Raw genomic sequence first — 22882 nt, 5'->3', positions numbered from 1 at the left:
CAAAAGCAAATCTTACTTCTCAAACAAGTAAATTAACTAAATAAAATGTTCAAACTGTGGGAATGTGTAAAGACCTTTTTATGTTTTGTATCTACAATGATTAACAAAGCAATTTTTCTACAAAAATCAAATTTTTTTATTGATTTTATTGTTAAAAAATTGAACAGATAAAATTTAAAAAGGCGAAAAATGTCATAAAAATATGAATGTTTTTTGTTTTTGTTTTTTTGCTCCAAGTGCCTCCAAGTTAATAATTTTGGCCCTCATGGTAGAAAAGTTAAGACACCACTACCATAAAGTGCTCTAGTAATAAAGTTGGATTGAGTTTCCTCGTGCAGATTTATCCGGTGGTCTCCAAACATAAAAGCTGTTACTTTGTGACTGTCAGCAGAAAAAGCTGCTTGCAGCTCAGCATGTTTTTGTGTTTAAAAGTTGACCGTCCAAGTAAAACTCCAGCCAAAGACAAAGACAAAGGACTGCGCAGCAGAAAAGTGACTAATGCCGCGCTGGAGCCACTACACTCTCAGAAACTGACCACAGTCAATATTTCTGGAGAAAGATGGACCCTGCCGGGCAAAAAGCATTTAAGTAAAGCTGCTATATATTGATGGCACCCTCTTTAATCACTCCTCAGACCACCATTTTCGCTCACTTCGGGACGGATCGCGATTTAAGTCTTTGTCACACCTTCAGTAGACTCTGCTGTCTGAACAGCTCAAGCCCTCATCACTCACCGCTGACAATATCCCGGCAGCCGTACTGGAGGTGTTGTAGATGGCGAAGGTTAGAGCACAAACAGGAAGAGTCAAATATGACTTGAGCGACTTTTGACATTTTGCACTGAATGTCAATCCTGTCCAGCAAGACAAGTGATTTACTTTTCGGCAAACGAGGGGGTGGAGGAGGGGTATGTCCTGCCCTTTCCAAACGCCGAGGGGAAAGAGAACGGGAGGAATTTGTGATCGCGAAAGCCCAAACTAGACGAGCAGGAGTGAAGCTGCGGCTCGGCTCTGGTTGGGGTATTGACATGTGGAGGCTGCTTCAGGGATTGCATCCCGCCACAAAGCTGCTCCATTAGAGCGTTTTGAACTTTACACATGTTTTGAGTTAGCGTGTTTGTTCCAGCTCTTCCTGAGCCGGGATCGTGCCTGGCCGCGGGTTGCAGATACGTACGGCAGCAGCTCTTGCCCGTCTGAACACGGGGCCCCGGAGCACTTGTTACAATCTGTGGCCCTTGTGCTAAATATAGACCGGAGCAGACTGTGGTACAGGGCCTGCTTGGGGCAATTTCCTCCTGTTCCTTTGCAGCTTTCTCCTAAGCACCTCATCTGTCACCTTTCCCTGCAGTGTATTTGCATTTCTAGTGTTCATGTGTTCTGGCCTGTCTCTCTGCTACTATGGACCGCAGTGGCTCTGCCGTGTGTCAGTGACTCAGTCACACTTGTCTCATCCTGCTAGCATCAGGAACCAATCTTTTCCTCTGGAATCTCCAGCAGTAGGCAGCTCAGGAAGGCTTGGTCACATGCAAATCATCTACAAACAGAGGTGGGGGGAAAAAAGCAGCCAGGAATCATTAATAGATCTAAAGTCTTAGTGGAGATGATTACTAACAATATCACGACTGCACCAACTGCGGAGGGATGAAATGATGTCCGAAGTAGCCGCAGAACAAATCGCAAGCAGGAATTGAGAAGATGTTTTAGTCGATTTCATTTTCTGCCACTTTTAAACCTGCTCCTTCTGTGGAGCATCAGAGGTCAAAGGTGCTGGCTTCCCATGATGTGGAGCGACAAACGGCAGGAACAATGCAGCGAACATGGAGTCTACACCCCAAAAGATTTTATTTTTGTCATGTTTCATATTGTTCCAGTCATACAAAATCCTCATATATCTGTTTTTATTAATCTTGGTTTAACAAAGTTAAAGTTTTAATAAAGGTAAATATCAAAATTCAGCTCTCAATTTATGATTTTTAAAGGTTATTTTTTAAGGGTAACGCTATCTATTCCATATGACCTTGTGTGAAAGTAACAAATCTCTCTTACTAGATTATTAATTCACATTGATTAACCAAATTTTACTCCAGTTTCACTAGCAAGACTCCAATGACTTAAATGTTTACTTCCTAATTTAATGCCTTGAAATTGGGATTTATATATATACAGACTTTTAAGACACATGTTTTCTCTACAAATTGAGAATATGTGGAGCAGTGATGATCCTTCTCAGAAAAACAAAGTTTCAGGACCTCAATAGAACCCAAGAAAACATCTAAACTTCTGCAGGTCTTCTTTCGTCAGTCTACCTGATTCAATAACAAGAAAAGGTATGTGGAAAACGTTCTCTGAGTCCCAAAATTCCTTTCGCAGCCATTTAATTGAAAAGAGCAAGTGATGTAAAAATGTTTTTATTCGGTCCCAAGAAGAAATTGTTCTGTAATCTTGACCCCCACCTGCTCCTTAACCTTCCCTTTAGTGCATCCTTGCATTCCCACACAAAGTCATTGCATAACATTTTATCTTCCTTCCAGAAAGTCTGTCACAATTTGAGCTCTGGCAAGGTCGACGCTCGTGTGCAGGCAATTTCACCCGCACACACACTAGCAAAGACGTTGCACAACCATGTGACTGTGTGACTTTTTCCCACTTGGTCACCCGAAGGAACTGCAACACTGAATCATATCGCTTGTTATTGCATAACCGGACCCAGAATTAAGTTTTCCCCAGAATGTAGCCTGTAAACTGATGTAGGGAGGACGAGCATGAATGGCTGCGGAATCAGACGGAGGGGTCGGATGAACTTGTGCTTTAGAACAATCAAGCAGCAAACTCAAAACAACCAGCGGTTTCAATTTGCCAAATGAGCCATGTGCGTCCCGCCGCTCGAGGCCTTCGGCGTAAGCACATTTAGACCGGATGAAGGGCCTCGCTCAGACTGAGCCGCTTAAGCACCTTGGAACGATCCGAGACGTCCAGCCAGCTCCTCGGCAGGAGATGATGTTGATCGTATCACAGACGACATATCCTGAAGGCTCCTGCTTGCCTCAGGCGTTGAAATAAAGAAATCCTGTAATGGATCATTTTCTATCAAATATACTGAGCCGGTTCTTACCAAATGCACCCCACTGTGATTAATGAGTCTTAATATGATTACAGAAATAGAAGAAAATTAAAAAGCGATTACTAACGACTAATTTCTGGAGACAAAAGACATGCTTGTTTAACGTTAGAAGGTGTCAAAGAGAGACAGAGTCTAAACTGTCACTCATCAAATCAGCTGTTTATTCAGCTTTACTGGCCCAACAAACCAAAATTATCTTTATGAGGTTGTTGCAAAACTTGCACATTGAGTGCATTGTAATTTTCCTTCTTTTATTTCTAACACTTTGTGTAAATGAGTTGTTTTTTTTTTGGGGTCCTAAGTTTTGAAAAGGCGCAATAAAACCTCAGTGGTCTCACTTTTGTTGCAGTTACAGCTGCTGGTATGTTTATGCCAGCTTTGAAAAAAATCTAGAGACTGAATTTTTCTTGCCTATTCTTTAGAAAACTGAAGCAGCTCAGCCGGATTAGAATCTGTGAACAGAAGATTTCATGTTTTGCCACAAGTTCTCAATAAGATTTAGCTCTGAACTTTGGGCCACTCTAACACATTGATTGGCTGTGATCTACATTCCAGTGTAATGTAGTGACTATGTGTGCACTGCTGGATTTCATTTACGAGAAGGCAAGACATGCACACCCCACGTTTCAAATTTTTCCTTTAAAGTCAAATTTAGTACATTTCCTCTGAAACTAAAGTTAGTTGTAATGTGACAAAATATGCCTACGCGAGACCCTGCATATATGAATCCAAATTTAGCCAACATTATTTATTACCATGTAACACATTGCTTATTAAATAGTGTCAACACGGCTGTTTCTGAAAAACTCCGGCAGGCTGCAGCTTTGTTTAACGCTGGCTCTCATGTTGAAGCAGATGTTTATGGACCCGAGATGTATGACCTGTCGGGTGCGCGCACCGCCAAAACACGTGTACGCGCAACATCTTCCCTTTTTTTTCTCTTTCTTTCTCTCTCCCCCCCACACACGCATACGCGCGTACACACACCGATCCCTGCAAACGAAGGGTCGACGGGCTTCCACTGAGAGGATCCGGCTGTCACTCACCGAGCTCCACCCGATCAGCCAATAAAGGTTCCGGCTGCGGCCCGGATAAACACGCTGCTTGCGGGCGGATCTTCAGGTGATCAACAGATCGGCAACTGTTCACCACTCCTCCTGCGAGGAAGAGCAAAGATGAGGGACCCGAAAGGCAGCGCCGGAGCCAACAGGCATGTGAGCCACTGACATATTTATCGCTGAATTCCCGAGCCAGGCAGCCAGAGCGATGTGAAGGGACGAGCGCCCGAGATTCGCTTCTAAATCGGCCGACTCAGCTGAAAGGAGGTTCGATCCCTGCCAAAATGACCAGACTATTGTCTCGCATCTTCGCAACGGAGCGGGCCCGCAGGAATCTTGGCACCGGTTTTACGCAGCAGACCACATAGCTCGATCGACGTTCAGCTCGACTGAGGAGCGAACACATGGACAAAAGAGTGCCTGCACACGTCTTCGTAGTGATGCTGCGAGGTGAACATTGACAAGCCGTCAGAGAAACGTCCCGCGGTTTCCTCCCCGAGAGGGAAAAATAAAAAAAACACACAAGGAAAAGGATCAACGGCGGAACCTCGGCAAGTCCAAAACGACCTTCCCTCCGTCCCCAAACAAAGGATCGTCTTACACCTTAAAGCATCTTCACAGACTCGCATAGCGGTAAGAACGCATCTGTTTGGTCACGTTTATCACTGAAGGATCATTTAAATCCTAATTGGGCGCCAAACTAATCCGGTGGAAAATGAACGGATAAATCAGGGTCACAGGCGCGCCGCATGGCACCGGAACGCACAAACCATAGCCTCATCAAATCAGAATCAGCGTTTCCTTTCTGTCTGCTCTTCTATTTGGAATAAGCAACACATAACTTCTCTGTAGACACAGCAAGGCTTTGGGGGAATGTAAACAGACAAGGGGGAATCTGAAATACTAATTCTTGGTCATCACTTTGTTGAAAGTCACTTAAAAGTCAAACTTCTCACTCATCTCACAATAAGGAGTAAGATGGGTGGTGCAGGGATTTATTTCCTGCAGAAGCTGTTTACATAAATGTCAAGCAGGCTTCATAACGACTTTACGTGTAAACTAATGTGCTTAATTAATAATTTATGCTCTGGCAAGCGCTCAGAAGCCTTCCCCCAACAAAGCAACAGAGGTAATGTCTTTGGATTGATGAGAATATTGATGAATATGGAAAACTTGCAGATTCTACTCTGAACACCGTCCCAACAAAATCAAGAAACATTTTTAAAACGGTGTTTCATAAATAGTTTTATAGTTTCATAAATGATGTTTTCATTTAGATGGAAAATTCAATAAAAAAAAAAAAAGAATTAGCAACAGATTCTTGCATGAGCACATGACCCTAACCTTTTTTTAAAGTGTGCACTGTAAGTTAATTGACTTCTCCAGATCACCAAACTGTGAGCTCTTTGTTTTGAGGTAATTAATGAATAGTAAGTAAAAATGTATTTATTTATTTATTTATTTCCCCGTTTGATCTGTAAGTCAGGCAAAACTGGACAACTCCAACCAATGTCTAAATGACTGGTCCATGTTTGAAATTAGCTTTTATGGTCAAATTAGTTATATTTTAAATGCAATTTTTTTTTTCGTATTTATGATGTTTGAGTTGTCTGTACCTTTTAATCATTGTTTTGTTTGCTGCACAAAACAATAATTGCCTCTTTGCCAGTTCTTTCTCAATAGAGATTTTATCTTCCTGGTAGAATAATGGTTAAATAAAATAAAATTGAAGTTCTTATAATGATAAATATGCTTTGCCCCTTCAAAATAAACAAGTCAGATAAAATAAGAGCAGTGAAATACTGATGCATTCAACAAAATACAAAAGCAGCAGGTTACCGAGTTAATTAAAAAGATTTTTAGCATTGATTATTCCGCTTTTAAAGCTCCACCTTTGGGGCGTACGTGTTATGTAATTATTGTCGCCTCCATCTTTACTCCACTGTTACCTTTTACTTCCTTTCGCCTCACTGTAGCGCTCACCAAATAAGGCGCTGGCCGTCCCTCCATCTGCACACATCTTCAGTCATTTTCTCGGCACATCAGGAGGAACATTTCCCAACACGTCCAGCCAACACCTGGAGTAGTTCACCGTAATGAGGAGAGGGCTGTTTTTTGAAATTTGCCACGTTGGTTTCAGCGTGGAGCAATTTGTCAGTGCCACAGCAGCAACAGCTCAAATATGAGCCACCATAATGAGTTTCTCCCCGTGTGCTTGAGAAAATCCCTGCTACATGTGAAGTCATTGTGATGGATTTTGGAGCCTTGCCGCTGAAAGCTCTTAGTGCTACTGAGTGATTCTTGCTCTAAGCGTATCAAACTTTGTGTTTTGTTTTTTTTCCCCTATAATTTTTTTTTTTTTTTATGTTGGCAAGCTGCCACCTCATTTTTCCCCCCTCCACTCTATTTTTGGTTCCATCAAGGGAAAGCAGTTTTGGCATTTCACAGCCTCGCATTCCTCATTAACATTTACAGTATGTGAAAGTATTTAGTGAGACAGTCCATTTCTCTGGTTCTCCTCCCTGCTTGTTATCCCCCGCACTCGCGACACAGACCATTATTTCACTCGCTGTGATAGCAGACAAGAGGAAAAGTCAACCCCTTTGCTCTGCAGCACTCAGAGAGAGAGATGAGGAGCATATTCTGTTTGGCAGCTGAGAAATGCACCTTAACCTCAAACTACGTTCCTCTTTTAATTTACCATGCAGCATTTTTTTTTTTTTTTTTTTTTTTTTGGAGGGGGGGGGTGATAATTTTCCCATCTCTTTGGCTCAAAATATGAAATAAAATCCTGACCTTGCAGATGTGGGTGATAAATTGTGCATGGATATTTATTAAATGATCAAAGGATGTCCTAGAAAAGCCAAAGAAATGATACATAGTCTCTTAGCTGTCTGTTGTGCTGATTTATATTCAATATTCCTGGGAAAGAGAAAAACTGATATATTTTTTACTTGCAGTCTTCAGAAATTGAACCACGTACATCAGTCCAAGAAAGAAAGGAAAGAACAGCAGCGTAGATAACTTTCTAGGTTGCATACATAAGCAGGTACTTTATATATTTACATATATACAAAACACAAACTATATAGAAGAGCTGTCTTTAATTATGCAAATATGCTTTTCTCATAAAGAAACGACAATTCGGGAGTAAAATCTTCATTTTTTATTTTATTGTGAATGCAGACACTGGATAAGAAACCCATCTCTGCAAAACTCAATCCAGATCTTTTGCCCTAATTGCCTTATGCTGAAATCCCAAAAACCTGTTTTATATGGGAAATCAATAATGGTATACATTTTGTACAGTGCCTTAACTTGCTGTGCTTTTAATTTGCAGTTAAAAGCTGGAATCACTGTGGGAGTTGTGATTAGTGATGGTCCATTAAACTGAAGATGCATTAGATCTCCTTTAAGGACTTTTGAGAGAGCGCATCAGATAAAGGGCTTTATAATTTAATTTAACACTAAGCGGCACGGTGCATACCACTATATTCAGTTCCGGTCATATGCCTACATCCAATCATCGCAGACATGAATGTCATCTTATGTCATCATTATATTTTTTTTTTCACTTTGTTGAGATATTCTTTTCCAAGGTGCACAGATGATGCAACTGCAATGATAAGAAAAATAAATAAAGTTTACGATCGCTTTTATCTTAGCCGCTTGGTTAAAAATATGTATACTCACTTTTGAGTACTACTTACATTTACTCAATTATATTTAAATTGTACTTTTAGGAGTATTTTTACCTTGTGGTGCTTTTTAATTTTACTTGAGTAATCTGATTATGAAGTACTTCTGCTTTTACTTGAGTAAAATGTCTGTATTCTCTACCCACTGGATGAAAAACAAACATTCAGCAGGCACAGATACTAGCCTGCAGTTTTTGTTAAAGTTTCATAAGTTTATTATTGAAAGAAACTGATTTGGAAACATTTTATTTTGCCTGATTTTGTTTTTTTTTTTATTACTTATATAAATTATTGTCATTTTTGTCCTTAAAATACCAAAATTTCCATATAACTTTTTATTTGGGTCCGTCTGATTATGTAGTTTTTAAATATTAAATGATTAATAATTTGATCAGTTACTCAGTGCTTGAGAAATACTTTTTTTACTTTTAATTGCATCACTTTTTGGATGTCTAGTTTTTAAGTTTACTTTGGTAAAAATATGCTTAAGGTCATTGCTCTGTTGGACACCCAGTTATGTCCAAGTTTCTAACATCATCACTTCACTATTGCGCCTTTTGGCTTTTTCCCCCTTGTACAGCACTCTGTGCAGTTTGAGTTGTTGGAAGCATGTTTTATAAATACATTTGACCTTTGACCTAGCTGTTCATTTCGTCAGTATCCCATCCATCAACCCCAGAGCACGATTCTGCCACCAACACGCTTGGCAGTTGTTTCAGTGTTCTCAGATTTGAAAGCCTAAATAATTCAACTGTAATTCCTGGTTTTGTACGTTTATCTTTGTCTCATTTAACTGTAAGCTGCGACCGAACATGACCGTTGAGCAGCAGGGCTTCAGATTTGGTCTCTTAAGACTTGGTGTAAAACTAGCGTCACTGTGGTCAGTTGAGTGTTGAGTCTCGCAATTTCCTCTCATTCAAAGTTAACATTGTGGGTCAGATGAGAGATGCTCTGATCAGAATAATGTTCCCAAACACAAATCACACATTAAAGCTAATTTGAAATGCAAAAAAAAAGCAAGAAAACCAGCAAACTGAAACAATCTCTGCCTGTTTTGTTGGCTACAAGAAGCATGTGGTCAAGGCTTCAACTTGCCAAGAGACATTCACCCAAATATTAGTGGGATGCGTGCAAATATTTGAATTAATTTATAATTTTGACACAAATTTGCGTTTATTTGTTACATTAAAATTTAAGTTGAAAAAAATGAATGAAAGAAAAGAATAATGCAATGAATGCAATGCCTCTACGTAAGCTGAATGTTGTTTTAATGTGTTACCTACTGCAACATTATTTCCTGATCGCTCAGTGGGATGATTTAAAGTCATTGAATTATAGCTCCATAAAACACAATTAATCTCTAAAAATCCCCGGGATGAGTGCATTTGGTGTGCAATGATCCACCATTTTACTTTCATGAGAATACTTTGTGTTAATCACTCCCAGTTATCTGCAATTATCTATACTTGTTGAGGAAATTGTCTCCAGGTTGTGTCTAAATCGATTCCACGCTCGCAGGCAGCAATTTCTGATAAACGCAGTAATTTCTTCCAGTTTTTTTCTATACAATGCGGAAGGTGGAGCAAGTTCTGGAAGAGGTGAACGCTTTTAGCGACAAAATTAATGAAGAAGGTGCTTTGCAGTGTAAAAAAAAAAAAAAAAAAATCAACATATCGGGACTCCTGGATTTACAAAAGCAAAGAAATGAGAAAAAGCAGTGATGTAGGCGACGTGAGAAGGACGTGGATTTGAACTGAGATCCTCCTTTGCTCCTGCATCATCTCTTAGCTGGCTTCGGTTAACGTGAAACACCAAGGTATTATGCTTATTTCTTGTTCAGCAGACAGAAGCTCATAGCTCGACTTAATCCTCGGAGTGTCGCTTTCTGAGGGAAAAGCGTATATTTATCCCCACCAACCAGTCTGGATTCCCTCCGCTTGCCGCCGTGCGCTCCGCTCTGCGTTTTTCTGCTTGCCAGTTCCTGTAAGCCACTTTGAAGCAGCAGCAGCAGAGGGAAGGTGCTTTGCTCTCTTTCCATGTAATTACCAAGTGATTAAGGTTGTTGGAGGTCATCGGCTGTAAATGGGAGACGCAGCAGTGCGCGTTTGCGTGCACCCACTTGTGTTGTTGTGCAAAGTTTCTGCTGCACCGACTGAGCCACTTGAAAGTAGCTGTGACATAAATGATGGATTTAAATGTGACTGAACTATTGCTTGAGTCAGCAAATGGTAATTTTCTGCTATTGTGATTAAATTAATATATTACAATTAGTTCTGGATGACTGATGTAGAATTAATTGGCTAGTGAGACGTTCTCCAATGTCTTCAGAAAAAAAAGTGGGGATTAAGAAAATGTAATAAATTTTGAGTTTGTGAACTTTAAAGTGTGAAATATAAAATTCTGACCTTCTCGTGTTTCTCTAATTTGGTGATTGGATGAGCACTCAGTGTCTGATATTTTAGCGCAGACCAAATACAGAAAAATATTAGGAGATGACAGGAGTGCTTTCCGTGACTCAGGATGACTCCCCGGGAAAATGAGCCCTGCAGTCGGCCCTGACCCTTCACAAGCGGGCCCGTTGCATTTTGTTTTGGCGCACGTGTCGCCATGATGCCGCAGCAGATCTCCGGGTCTTTAACTGTAAAAAACGTAGAGGGGGGGGTGAAGAAGCTGACTTTGTCTGACAAAGGGAATCCTATGATTCATGGCGTCTGTCTGGTATTTCTGCAGCATGCGATGGTTGTGCAACACACGTGTTTGCTTTGCCAGCGTAAAAGCAGTGCAGTAGAGCTTTAAATTTTGCATGCTAATTATCAACTAAAATTCTTGCATTAGCTAGTTAGTTTGAGATTAGATAGTAGGAAAATTTGCAAAATAAAGCATATTTTGCAGTCCAATCATGTATCATTTACCATGATAAATTTACCATGATTAAAATTTTGAATTATAGTTGTCATAAATTCCACTTTGTAGTGATAAAAAAAACTGTATGATTGGGATTATTTTTACTATTTTCTCCACTGGTCAATGAAAACATCAATGAATACCAAGAAATTTAAATATTATTAAATGTGCACATTTTAGTGACTTAAATCACTGGAGGCCTAAAACATATTATAATGTTTTTCAACAGCAGTATTTGTGTTTGTGGGATTATGATTGCTGTGCAGACATGCAGCTCCCTAAAAAAAGGAATAAATAGTTCTTATTATCATTTTTATTGTTACCACAATATAATCATATTGTGATAAAACGCTAAGTCTATGTCGCTCACCCCTACCTGACTGCAATTTCCACCTGAATAATTTCTAAGAAAATTGTAGATATGAACATGGTTGTGCATATATAAGGTGCCATATTAGGCTCATTGTGGATAGAAAAAAGAAGGTATACATTTCTGATAGAAAATTTCCTAAAAAAAAATCCTCAGAATTTCTGAGTTTGAAAAGTTGAAAATTTGTTAGAAAAAAAACTCTCAAATGTTTAGATTAATCTGGGAAACTTTCTAGAAAAGACATGGACTTTTAAAACAGAAAATTTCATGTTTTTTGTAGAAAATCTTGAGACTAATCTCAAAATTTCCGAGTTTCTTCTAGTAAATATTTGACCTTTCAAACTCAGAAATTTCCTTGTTTTTTCTAGAAAATTTCTGAGATTAATCTCAAAATTTGTACATTTTTTTTTTTTGCCAAAATTTACTTCTTTTTATTTCTATCCACAATGGCCCTAAAATACTGTTGAACATATCAACAGAAGAAGGCAGTAAGCCTTTCTGTGAAGGAGAAGCGGGCAGAGAGGGCGTTCCTCTGTGGAGTGTGGCTGAAATAAGACGTTTCTTTCTGCTGCCTTTTACTCATGAAGAGAAACGGACAGTCGGACAAATGAAAACAGTCGTGAGACTCCTTCCCATCGGGAATGTCACTGTTACACACCCGGACTGGCTAACGCAGTGTGTGTGTGTGTGTGTGTGTGTGTGTGTGTGCACAGGAACACACACACACATGCAGATGAACCTCGGCCAGCGTGCGCACACATGTTTACGCTGCAGCCAGTACCTCACATGCATATTCAAACCGATATGTCAGGCTCACGAGTCTCCGTGTGCTGACACATTTACATACGAGCACGGCTGTCGTGGTCTGGGGCCTGATTTGGGGTGACAGGTCTTATGCCGTTGCCCCTGGGTCAGCGTGGGGGGGCGGAGCCACAACGTGACAGAGATTGGGGCAGAGAGATGCCTTTCATTCACCATCAACCTCTGGTGACACAGCCTTTTTTCCTCCCCTTGTCTCCAGTTTACTGGGGTCAGCAGTTGTGAGGTAACATTTGACTTTATGTTCAGCTGACTGTTTTTGTTTTTCCTGGGATTTGTGTCTGTTTCTGCTGGCTTATCAGTATTTGTTTGGTTAAGATTTTGCTGTTAGATATCAAGTTAGGTAATTTTACCTGATACAGCAAAAATGATAAAGCATATTTGATCAAATTTACTTAAAATGGGAGAAAATACAAGAAAATGAATGGATGAAAAAATAAACATAAATATCTGCAACCAAATATGAAAACAAAAAAATCCAAAAACATTTTTAAAAATAGACCATGTTTAAAGCCAAAATATATCCAAACATATATAAAAAAAATCTTTTTTTTTAATCCAAAATCATCATAAAACTTACATTGAATTTAAAACTGCATGTAAAAATTGATTGATTGTGGCTCATTTAATGTCATCTGCATCTTTAGTTCAGCCAATAGGAGAAGTGCAGGAGACAATATTCTGCTGACATAAACACAAAATCATTCATGGTTTTAAGTTGCGAATATTTCCATAAATCCCAACTTCTTTCGTTTTACAGTAAAAAAAAAAGAAAAAAAAAGTGAATGCCACGTTGGATTTTCCCCTCTTGCTTTAAAATGGACGTTGGGTGAATTTGAGGAGAAAATTTAAGAATCAGAGGAATCACTCACAGTTCATGAAGAGATGGTGCTGCATTTGTTCTGCTCCTCCAACCGGATCACGTTTAGGTTAATCGTCAGCTCCTACGTTTCTGCTGCGTTAGCGACGCTGCTACATATAATGCAGACACATTGAGGCTCTTCATGGGTGCAACAGTGAATGAAAAACATTTTAAAGCAGTGTGTAGGTCATGGATGAGCTCATCAATCTCACTTTCATTTGACAAGTATCCTTGATGATTTTTTTTTATTCAATTTGTTTCATGTACTTTTCTGATTATTTTTTCCCAGATTGGTTTGAATTATTTTCATTTTATGTTTTTCAGATGCACATCTAAACTGATCAGCTATAGCAGCATCCTTTCCTGAAGCCAAGGATTTATTAAGTATTCTGATTTTGATTATATCCTCCAACTGTCTATTTGAAAAAAAACAAAAATAAACCAATTTACCGACTTTCACAGGCAGATACCTTTACTGGACAATAAAAGTACTTCCAGAAAGGCTGGAAAACAATTATCGAAGATTATTTAAACGATTAAAAGTTTGCTCCTTGGAAGCAAAACATCAATAAATTTGTGGTGTTTAAAGAAGTTGGCAGAATATGGAGGTGTGGCAAAGCTTTATTTCGCTTCTAATCCACAGTTTCCATTCAACTAAATTTTGATTTAGTTAAATTAATTGCGTCTTAACACCTAAGAAACCTAAGAAATAACCTTGGTTTTATGGGGTAAATATTTATGATAAATCCATAATTGCTACAATAACGTTGACTTTCATTTACATCTTGATAGCGTTTGTTTGAAATTGTTTAATTGTACAACTTTAATAAATAAACTGAGTTTTGGGGGTTCTGTCAATGTTTTTTTCAGACTTCTTCAGTTGTACTTTCCAGAAAAAATAGCTTTCATTTTATTTTTTTCCACTGAATGCAGAAACACAAATGACTTGCAATTTGCTGCAGACGCTGTCGAGAGCAGATGAGTCTCCATAAGGAGATCTGTGCCACAGGGCTGCACATGGCCGAACGCACGCGCCGACATGACCACGAGCTCTCACGCCTGATTGGTCCAGCTGGGGCGGCTACGGCCGGGTGATGTCCCTCTCGCTCTCTGTCACAGGCGGAGCTGAGCAGAGCAGCCAGGTTCACAGACCAGGGCCGACACCCTGTCATCGCCTCGCCAGGCACACTCCGCTGTGCACAAAAGGGCGACGGCACACACACACTCACTATGACGTGCAGAAATGTGAAGAAAGCTGGGTTATTGAGCAGAATAAATTTCAGGGAAGGTTTTTTTGTTTTAGAAGGTCATGTCTTGTTTCAGCTCCACTCACAAACGCCTCATCCTCCACTTCTGGGTCTCTTCTTTAGCTCACCATAAACACTTGGCTGTGTGGCCAAAAACTTCTCATCATGAGGTGGATTTAGTCATTCACCTCAAACATAGAAACCCCCTGCAGCACGAGTCACTTTGCTTGAATGTGTAATGTTTTGAACCACATTGGAGGCTCTTTTACTGTCTCAGCAATTAATTTTATCCAAGTGATCAACTGCAAGAGCTTACTTTACCGCAAAGCAAGGAAGAGTCAAGCCAACAGGGGTTATTTTTAGCCACTGTTCTATATACAACATGTTCTCCAGACACAAAGATGCTCCAGGGTCAAAAGTGGTGTTTACACAGCTTCCTATGGTGACTTCAGATGACTTCATCCTGCAGAGTGCATGTACCTACAGCTTTGCTGGAGCCATGAAGATAACAGGGTTTATTTTGTAAACATCAGAAAACGAGTCTGGATTAAGGCTGGAGCAAAATTCTACAAATTTTTCATGTTCAAAGTTATATTAAGAGACATGTTATGTTCACAACTCTTTCCTTTCAGTGTGCTCAGCCTTTTAGATAAGATTTGCTTCAATTTCATTAATGCCCATGTCTGAAATGTAGAGACGGTAAAGAAAAAAGGTACAAAGCAACTAAGGATGTGTTGGGAAAGTTGCCAAATAGTAATGATGATGATAGATTTATAAAGCTGGACTTGGACAGCAATGCATAACAAAATCTCCAACCATGATAGAAAAATATTCAGCTCAAATTTGAGCTCATTGAGCAAAGATGTGCCCAGTATTTAGAAAAAAGTCATAAGATTGTTTGAGATTAGTGGATGGAGACAAAACATTTAAAAATTAATACCAAAATAAAACAGGCATTTTTCCTACCAAATAAACTTTATGCTCACAAACAACAGCTGCGGTTTTTTTTTTTTTAACGGCCCAATCTGGTCACCCCAGTGTCCGTTTTCTAGGGTTGCTTCTGCACAATCCTGGGGGAAGAAAATAAGAAAGAAATAGAGAGACTGTTTTTCCTGGGTGGGAAGAAATTCACCTCCATCACATGCCCCCTGCACAGATGACAAAGTTCTCACTGCATCTTTGCTCTGTGTCATCAGTAAGTGGTCACGCAGTCATCTGATACGTTTCCATTACAGTGTTTCTTGTTTTAATCAAGAAAACAGTTTGTGCCTTGCGTGCAACTGCAGCACAGCAAACGCTGTACATAAAGATTGCATGTCATCACCCATCAGCCACATCTCCTGTTTTTAGAAGAGTTGTGGCTTTTAAAATGATGTATTTGCTGAATTTGATTTATTTACATTTCATACTTTTTCATGTTCATGGATATTATGGCTCTAAAACTGTATTTGATGGATAGGTGGACTGGCATTTTAGCCCAGTAGCTTTAAAGCATTGTTATGGGTTTATAAAAGATATCTATTTATCTTTCAGATTAACTCAGTAATCAGTCACAGTAGTTAGACATAGAACTAAATTGCCTTTTTGACATTATGGCTAGTGTTTTTTTTATGTTTTCACACCTGACAGTCCATTACTTTGACTGGGGACCAAATTTGCTGCATTTGTAATTTTTTCAGCTGGTGTGGTTTGCAAACCAAACCATGTGGGAGAGATGTTCCCCTCCTTGCCTGTGGTGGCGCTGCACAAAGAGCCACTGAAGGCAACAACCTCTGACGAAGACACATGAGCGCAATTTCCTTTTTCACAAAATGTAAACAAAAATGCAGTGGCTGTCAGTAGTAGGGTTTCTCATTTGTCGTTGGTATAAGACCATGAGTCATTTCTCCTGCTGGCGCCAGAGTAGCATGTTTGTTTAGGTTGTATTTACCCAGAATGCCCTGCAATATAGTCCGCTTCTTGCTTTTGTAGTGGTCTCTTACACGCTTGGTATTCATGTATGCATTCGAACCGCGCCAAAGTTTACGTCAACTGAACTATAGGCAGAACAGAGTTCGGATCAGAGTTTCATTGTACATTGGCACCTTCACAAATGAATCAAATATCTAGAAAAAAAAAAAAAAAACAGAAAAATGCTACTACATTGCTGTGCCATTGCTACTGGACTGAGGAAAGCCCCAACCTGTGAGCTTCCTCTGGATGCTGTGACATTTATACACCTAAACACTGAAAAGGTCCTGTGTACTTTTTCCTCCCTGTTACGTCACAGACACGTGACGTGTCTCCTAGGACTGCCCTGACCTGTGCTGTCCTTCCCTCTCAGTCTCTACTCCTGGAGTTGTGTTTAAGCAAAGTAACATTCATACATGAGTGGGTTTCCATGACCACATGGCCTTAGGATGATCTGAGCCCCAGACCGCCATGCTGCGATGGGCAGGAGAAGCCCAGAGGCGAGCACATATGCACTCTAGTGTAGCCTGGATGATAGCCTCCCAGCCTGATGTTCTGAGACTCTGTATCCGAAATAAAAATAGGAAAGAAAAGAACAGATTCACTTGACAGAAGCGCTTAGGGCCTAACTTTAAATAGCTCTGTGCTGTTTCTGTTTTTCCCCTCTGTTCTGTGGGCTTTGGGTTCGGGCGTCTGCCGCACGTAATTGTCTTGAATCAAACAAGGAGTTGAGGGAATTGAGCCTTCAAAGCCTAAGGACAGACCGTTTACATAGACCGTTTACATAAAGATTTACTGAAATGAGGAGCGTGTCTGTTCAGAGAAACATGATGATGATGATACGCATCTTGGTGCCTTTTGTTACAGGATTTTCACTTCATTTGATTTCAACTTAATCCATTAAATTTGCATATTATTTTTTTATATATATTTATGCTGACAGTTTTTAAATCCTTGTATTTAAGTTTCTTAATTGAGACTTTTCTGTTCTCTGTATCTAATTTTGTTCTCCTTTTAACATTACTTTCACTCTTCTATTTTAGTTTATTCTGCTTTTCCTGCAAAGATAAGCATAAAATTCAAATATTGAATTAAGCCTGTCAATTAACTGGATGATAAATTTCCATTTTGATTAGTAATAAGTTTTCAAGAGCAATTTTGTTTAGGAAGACATAATTATTTTATTTTGGGTTGTCTCCGTTTTTTATTTTATTTTTGTTTTAATTATTGTTTTTCGTTACTGTGTTTTATTTTGGACATTTGAAATACCTTCTAGTTCCAGTGTCAAGTGTTCTTTACAAAATTAAAGTTTATTGGACTTTGAATGCATTATTATGCCATTATTGCTTGAACATAGTCACAATATTATAATTTATCGCAATAATTACTGGAATAATTTATCGCCCAGCAAAATTTACCTTGTGACAGGCCTTACTTGAGCTTAACATCCAGATTTCTACCAAACTCTCTTCTGCACAAAGCCTCTTTTCTGTTCTCTTGATGCCGGTAGAACATGTGTTATGAGGAAATATTCTGACAGAAGCAGCTCCAAACATACATTTGCATCTCAGGTTTCAGGTTTGGTGTAAAACTGAGGTTCTGCTCTGTTTGCATGTTGCTGGCAGATGTAAACATGCTGCTGTGTGGTCCCTGGTGTGATGTTGAAGAATGCAAGAGGTTGTTGTTGCACACTGGATGTCTCGCCTCTGAAGCAGTACAACAGATTCGCCTCAAGGCAACAATGTATTTTTGGACTCACAATTTATCTCAACTAATCCCTAAAGTTGGGACTAAATATGCTCTCAAAGACGCTACAGTTGTCTAAATCACCACCTCTCTTCCTTTTTTTTTGTTTCTTCTCATTTTGCTTGTTTGCACGTTGTGGTTGGACAGAGTCCAGACTGCTCTGATGACTTAGTGATTTTGGTTTCTTTCATCTTGGGGTTTAAATCCATCATAAGTACGAGCAGAAAATATTTCTGTGCAATCAGACCTGTCAGTGGACTTGGCCAGCCTGATTGGATGATTAAAGTTGCACAGGAACAAGCGTAACCGCAGGGAAGAACATATTGCAGCTTTACGGCTCTTTTCATGCACATTCTTTCCATCACCCGGCCGCCTCTCCCCCTCCCTGCATCCTTAAAGAGTTTTGTTGGAAATTTGATGGCTCGCTTCCGTTTACATTCAATCACCATCTGCTGTATTTGGCTGCAGCTCTGAATCAATTCTTAATGTACTTGGCAGATTTGCATTCGTTTGCCTGCTCGCCCTCTTCCTCTCTCGCTCTGGGTCTCCATTTCCACTTTTTCTGTTTCCGCATGTTTCACTTGAAACACCTAGAAACATTAGTTTAGTTTCTGAAACTCTGAGAAACCCGAGGTTTTATGATGCAGAACTACAAACTGTTTTCCTGTGTGTTTTTAATCAAGTAGACGTGTTTTCTAAAGGGGATGATGGATAATTATATAGTAGGTAGATTAAAGTTTGAAATTATGTTTATGTTACATGGGTTTTATGTTATTTGCACCAAAACAGCCAAAGCTATAACAAAAAGCAAATTAAATTTTAAAATACAGGAATTAACATTAAATTTAAATGTTAATTTAATGATGGATAGTATGTTAAAACAAGGTACAATGTCAGCAAAATATCAAAAAGGAGATTTTTAATGTAATCAACCCAGTCAATATCTTCTAAAAAATATGAAAATGATTTAGTTATCTGAGTAAATGTCAAAAGAATTCAGTAGTTTTTGGTTATTACTGTCAAAATGAACAAGTCAGAATAATACAGATGGCAGTAACCACACATAACTCTAAAAATGATGCCCAAGTTTTTGAATTAAACTCAAAAATGCTTCTTAACTGGTGATGAAATAACAGTCATGTATGTTTCTCTTATGTACCCTCCACACTTTTTGGAACCAGTGGCGAATTTCTTCAAAACACAATTGGTTACTGCAAATTAATCCTATATAAACAAAGCATAATCTCACACTGAAAATTGGAGTAAATTAGGACTTTCCATTAGTAATTCATGAAACAGAAGGTCTGCTTCACTTGGCCACTCTTCAAAATGAGAAAAATAAGAGAACATGCAGTTTAATGCAGGTCAGTATGTGTCCCACCAAAATTTAATCAAATAATAAAAATCAAAAGTTAAAAAAGATTTGGTTGGATGAATAATCAAATTTATTTTACCACCAAAAACTGAGGAAAATGGAAAAAGTGCAAAAGAATAGGCTGCCATTTTGGGGTCACCACATCTCCATAGCAACCCTCACAAGTGAGGACATGTGCAGATTGCTAAAATATTTAGATTTGATTGGAAATGGAGGTTTTTTGGTCAGATTTTGGTCACAAACATTGTAAATTTGTATCCGATAAGAAAACAAAAATGTAGAAAAGTACCTCATGCCCAGTTCTAAGAATAGAGGATGATCTGTGATGCTGTGGGCCTGTTCCTCTTTTATATTTTTTAGAACATTTTAAAGAGTCCCAGGAATCAGGTTGAAATAACAGGAGATTGAAAATAAAAAGTTATCTCATTAATTTCACAGAAACTGAAAGTCATCATGCTTACATGAAAAGAGATTGTTATGTATATTTTTCCAATCCATCCAGGAGCTCCAGAAATATTTTGGTCCTTGACAACATGGCTGTCATCTCCTGACCAAAAACTAAAGTTTGATTTACGTCCACCTGCTGTCATCCCTTTTTATGCTCACCCTCAGGTGTAACCTTGATATTTACAGATATTTATAGCAAACTGAATCCACATGAGGCCCTTATTCACACCAACCTCTGTTTGAACTTTGACCTCTGCCTGTAACAAACATTTTCCTCTCCCTCAGTCAGGATGTTCAGCCTGTCTGCTTTGCTCCTTTAAGGCAAAATCAGCGACAGTGGAGGGATCGTGTCCATGGTGCTGTCAGATGAAAGTGAACAATCGCTGATGGATGGTTTGTGCTGACACAGATTTATTACCCAGATATTAAAGTATAATTGGTTGGGAGAGCCTTGTCCTGTGCCATTAATGTCATGGCTCTCATATAAATATGAACGATGTCCCGTGGATTTATCAGAGGAAGAGGGTCAGGGTCTCCGTCTGCCGTCACATTTCTGTGTTTTTGTGTCTGAGAATCACTCAAATGGAAGCATCCTTTGGTATATCCTTGAGCAAGTTACTTAACCTCTGATATTTCTGTCCAGGGTGAATTATCTCCTCAAGGCAACAAACAACTTTGCTTTTAAAGGAAGGACACGCGAAACTCTGAGATCGTGTGTTTTTGTTTCACATATGAAAACGCACTTAAACTAAAGATCATTAATCTCTGTGAAATCAAATGTAAAAATAGTTAAATTTTACGTAGTAGCTCAACATTTGGTCAACATAGGTGATGTTTCATTTTCATACCTCTTATCCCCTTTACCAACCTGTTTTTATCATATTCATCCCGTTTTGACATTTTTATCCTCCTCATCTTCTATCGTGACACACTTTCATCCTGCTGTTCCCCTTTAATGAATCCTCCTCATCCTCATTCCTCATTAAAATCCATTAAGGATGACAGGATTATTCAGATTAATTGTGATGAATCAATTATTGAAATATTCGTCAACTAATTTAGTTTTTTTTAAAAAGAGAACAGCAAATGATTGTTCTTTAAGTCAAAACTATCAAAAGAATAAATATATTTTACATTTAAGTGAAAAATGTAAATACTTCTCAAGTTGTGAAGTTTTAGCCTCACCTGGTTCCAATTCTGTAAAAAAATAATAACTAGGCACCTTTTGCTATCCAATTATTAATCTGTTTTACAAAAAATAACCACTAGATTTAACAGAAGTATTATTAGTAGAAGTGTAGCAGATCCATCCTTTGCTACAAATGCTCAAGCATTTACTAAATTAATACAATTTATTACATTAAATGTAATAAAATTTATATTTTCTTATGTTAAAAAGTAATTGAATTATTTGTTTATTTGCATCTCTAAATAATATTGAATAAATAAATTCTTCAGGACGTGCCAATTTAGATCAGAAGACTCTGAAGTTCACGTCTGGTTTTAAACTGCAGCACGCCGCAGGACAAAAAAAACACATTTTATTACGTGATGTTAATTAATTTCTGCAGTAAGTCACGCCTGTTTTTAAGTGATTGACTCATAGTCACGCCCTTAACAGATAAAGTATTGTGACTTCACGAATCATGATGCTCTAAGTGCCAATTTCACGCTAGCTGCAGTTTAATGGGAAATATCAGGTGTCAAGAAGGAGGTGGCTTTAACGCCGCAGCTGTTAATCAACAAGTCATTAGTGCTGTTGCATTGTATTACATCCTCAGGGATCTGCTTGTGATTTATGTTTTATTGAAACCAAACACACAGTCTGTTTGTTGGGAATGTGGTAAATGTTAGTCCTAACAATGCAGCGAGGCTGAATCCGGTTCAGACAAAAGGTTTTTTGATGAATCAGGGCTTCTGTACAGGAGCGGACTAATTCTTCCCCCTCATGCTCCTCCTTAATCCATTCATCTTTTTGCCAAAGTCGGTCCAGCTGAACCCTTCTCATCCATGGTTCGTCATAAATACCAACTCTAATCAGCTCCTATTTGTGGGCAGCTGGCAGGGAGGCTCCCCTGAGCGAGAATGTGAAAGATATGTGAAAGAATTGTGCGTTTCGTGTTGCAACTGACCCTCATGTTGGAGTCGGTTAATCTTTTCGGTCTGTGGGGGGTTTGTTCCTGCCCTCTGCTGCTTATTAGTGGCTTGTTTCACATCAGCGCTGTGACTCACCGCAGGCATAACGAATTCCTGTGTTGAGAGAGCGGCAATGGAGCTCATCGACTGAAACGCAAAAGATGAAACGAAAAGTCATAACTGCATGTGAAAGATCCTGCTTTGTTTTAGAAGAGCAGTTCTGTTCTGTAGGAGAGTTGCCTTAATCTTTTTAATCCAACCTGAGAGATGGGTTAAATGTACCTTCTTGATTTGAAGTTGGTTTGAACCTCATTCAGAGGAGTCCAAGTGTCTCGGTGCATTGCTTACTAGGAATGGCAGCTTCATGCGAACAAATTGGCTTGAGTTTCATTAGTAGTATTACTGGTGCTTCTTGATCTCTTTTAAGGAGGAAGGAAGTGGGCTGAAAAAGAAAGGACCAATTTACTGGTCCCGTTCCAACCGGAGCTTTTTTAAAGTTCTTGGCACCATAACTGAAAGAATGAGATGCTGACTGCAACCAGATTAAATCAGCTTCTTTCTGGCTCATTCATTGAAGAGATGGTGCTTTTTTCCAATTAAAACACTAAGTGGAGGAGATTCTGGAGTTTGTTTCTGATGCTGACTGGACTAAAGGTTTGAGCGTGTTGCAAAATGATGAGACCTTTTAGCACACATGTGTCAAACTCAAGGCCCGCGGGCCACATGTGGCCCGCCATGTCATTTTATGTGGCCCCCGGAGCATTTTATAGGCTGAAATTGACTTACAATAGGTTTTGAGTATGAATTGATTACAAACTACATCTCCCACAATGCATTCCGATTGTTACCAGCTAACATTACGGCTTCTCGCCACTAGAGGGCAGCAGAGTCACCTCAAGCTGCTTATTGATTTTCCCAGCGAATAAAACTGAGACATCAACAAGCTAACATCAAAACGTCCAAGAAAAGAAAAATCGATTTACAAGTAAGACTGAATGAAGATGTGTGAGTTGGTGTCAGGGCAGCAGGTCGCGCTAGGCGTTATCTTTACCGACAACAAAAAAAAAAAAAAAAAAAAATCAGTCTTGTACTATTTTTATCCATGAAATTACAATCATATTAACATCGACTATTTAGTCGCATTTTATGC

General features: G+C 39.0%; 1 protein-coding gene and 1 long non-coding RNA gene across 2 annotated transcripts in view; one reads left to right on the top strand and one right to left on the bottom strand.

The window, feature by feature from the left end:
* Positions 1-656: 656 nt before the first annotated feature.
* Positions 657-4236, bottom strand: LOC107836879 (uncharacterized). Its single transcript, XR_001662857.1, has 2 exons — positions 4167-4236; positions 657-1533 (listed from the first exon to the last, which is right to left on the bottom strand). It is a non-coding gene; the product is annotated as an uncharacterized LOC107836879 (long non-coding RNA).
* Positions 3725-22882, top strand: part of gjc1 (gap junction protein gamma 1) — a 46264-nt gene continuing 27106 nt past the window's right edge. The window contains exon 1 of the mRNA XM_016674394.1: positions 3725-4811. The gene's annotated coding sequence lies outside the window, so the exon portion shown is untranslated. The remainder of the gene's footprint in view (positions 4812-22882) is intronic.

This window comes from Poecilia formosa, unplaced genomic scaffold (genome assembly GCF_000485575.1).
Source record: "Poecilia formosa unplaced genomic scaffold, Poecilia_formosa-5.1.2 Scaffold94, whole genome shotgun sequence".
Classification (NCBI taxonomy): Eukaryota; Metazoa; Chordata; class Actinopteri; order Cyprinodontiformes; family Poeciliidae; genus Poecilia; species Poecilia formosa.
This window is presented reverse-complemented; position numbering and strand designations above follow the sequence as displayed.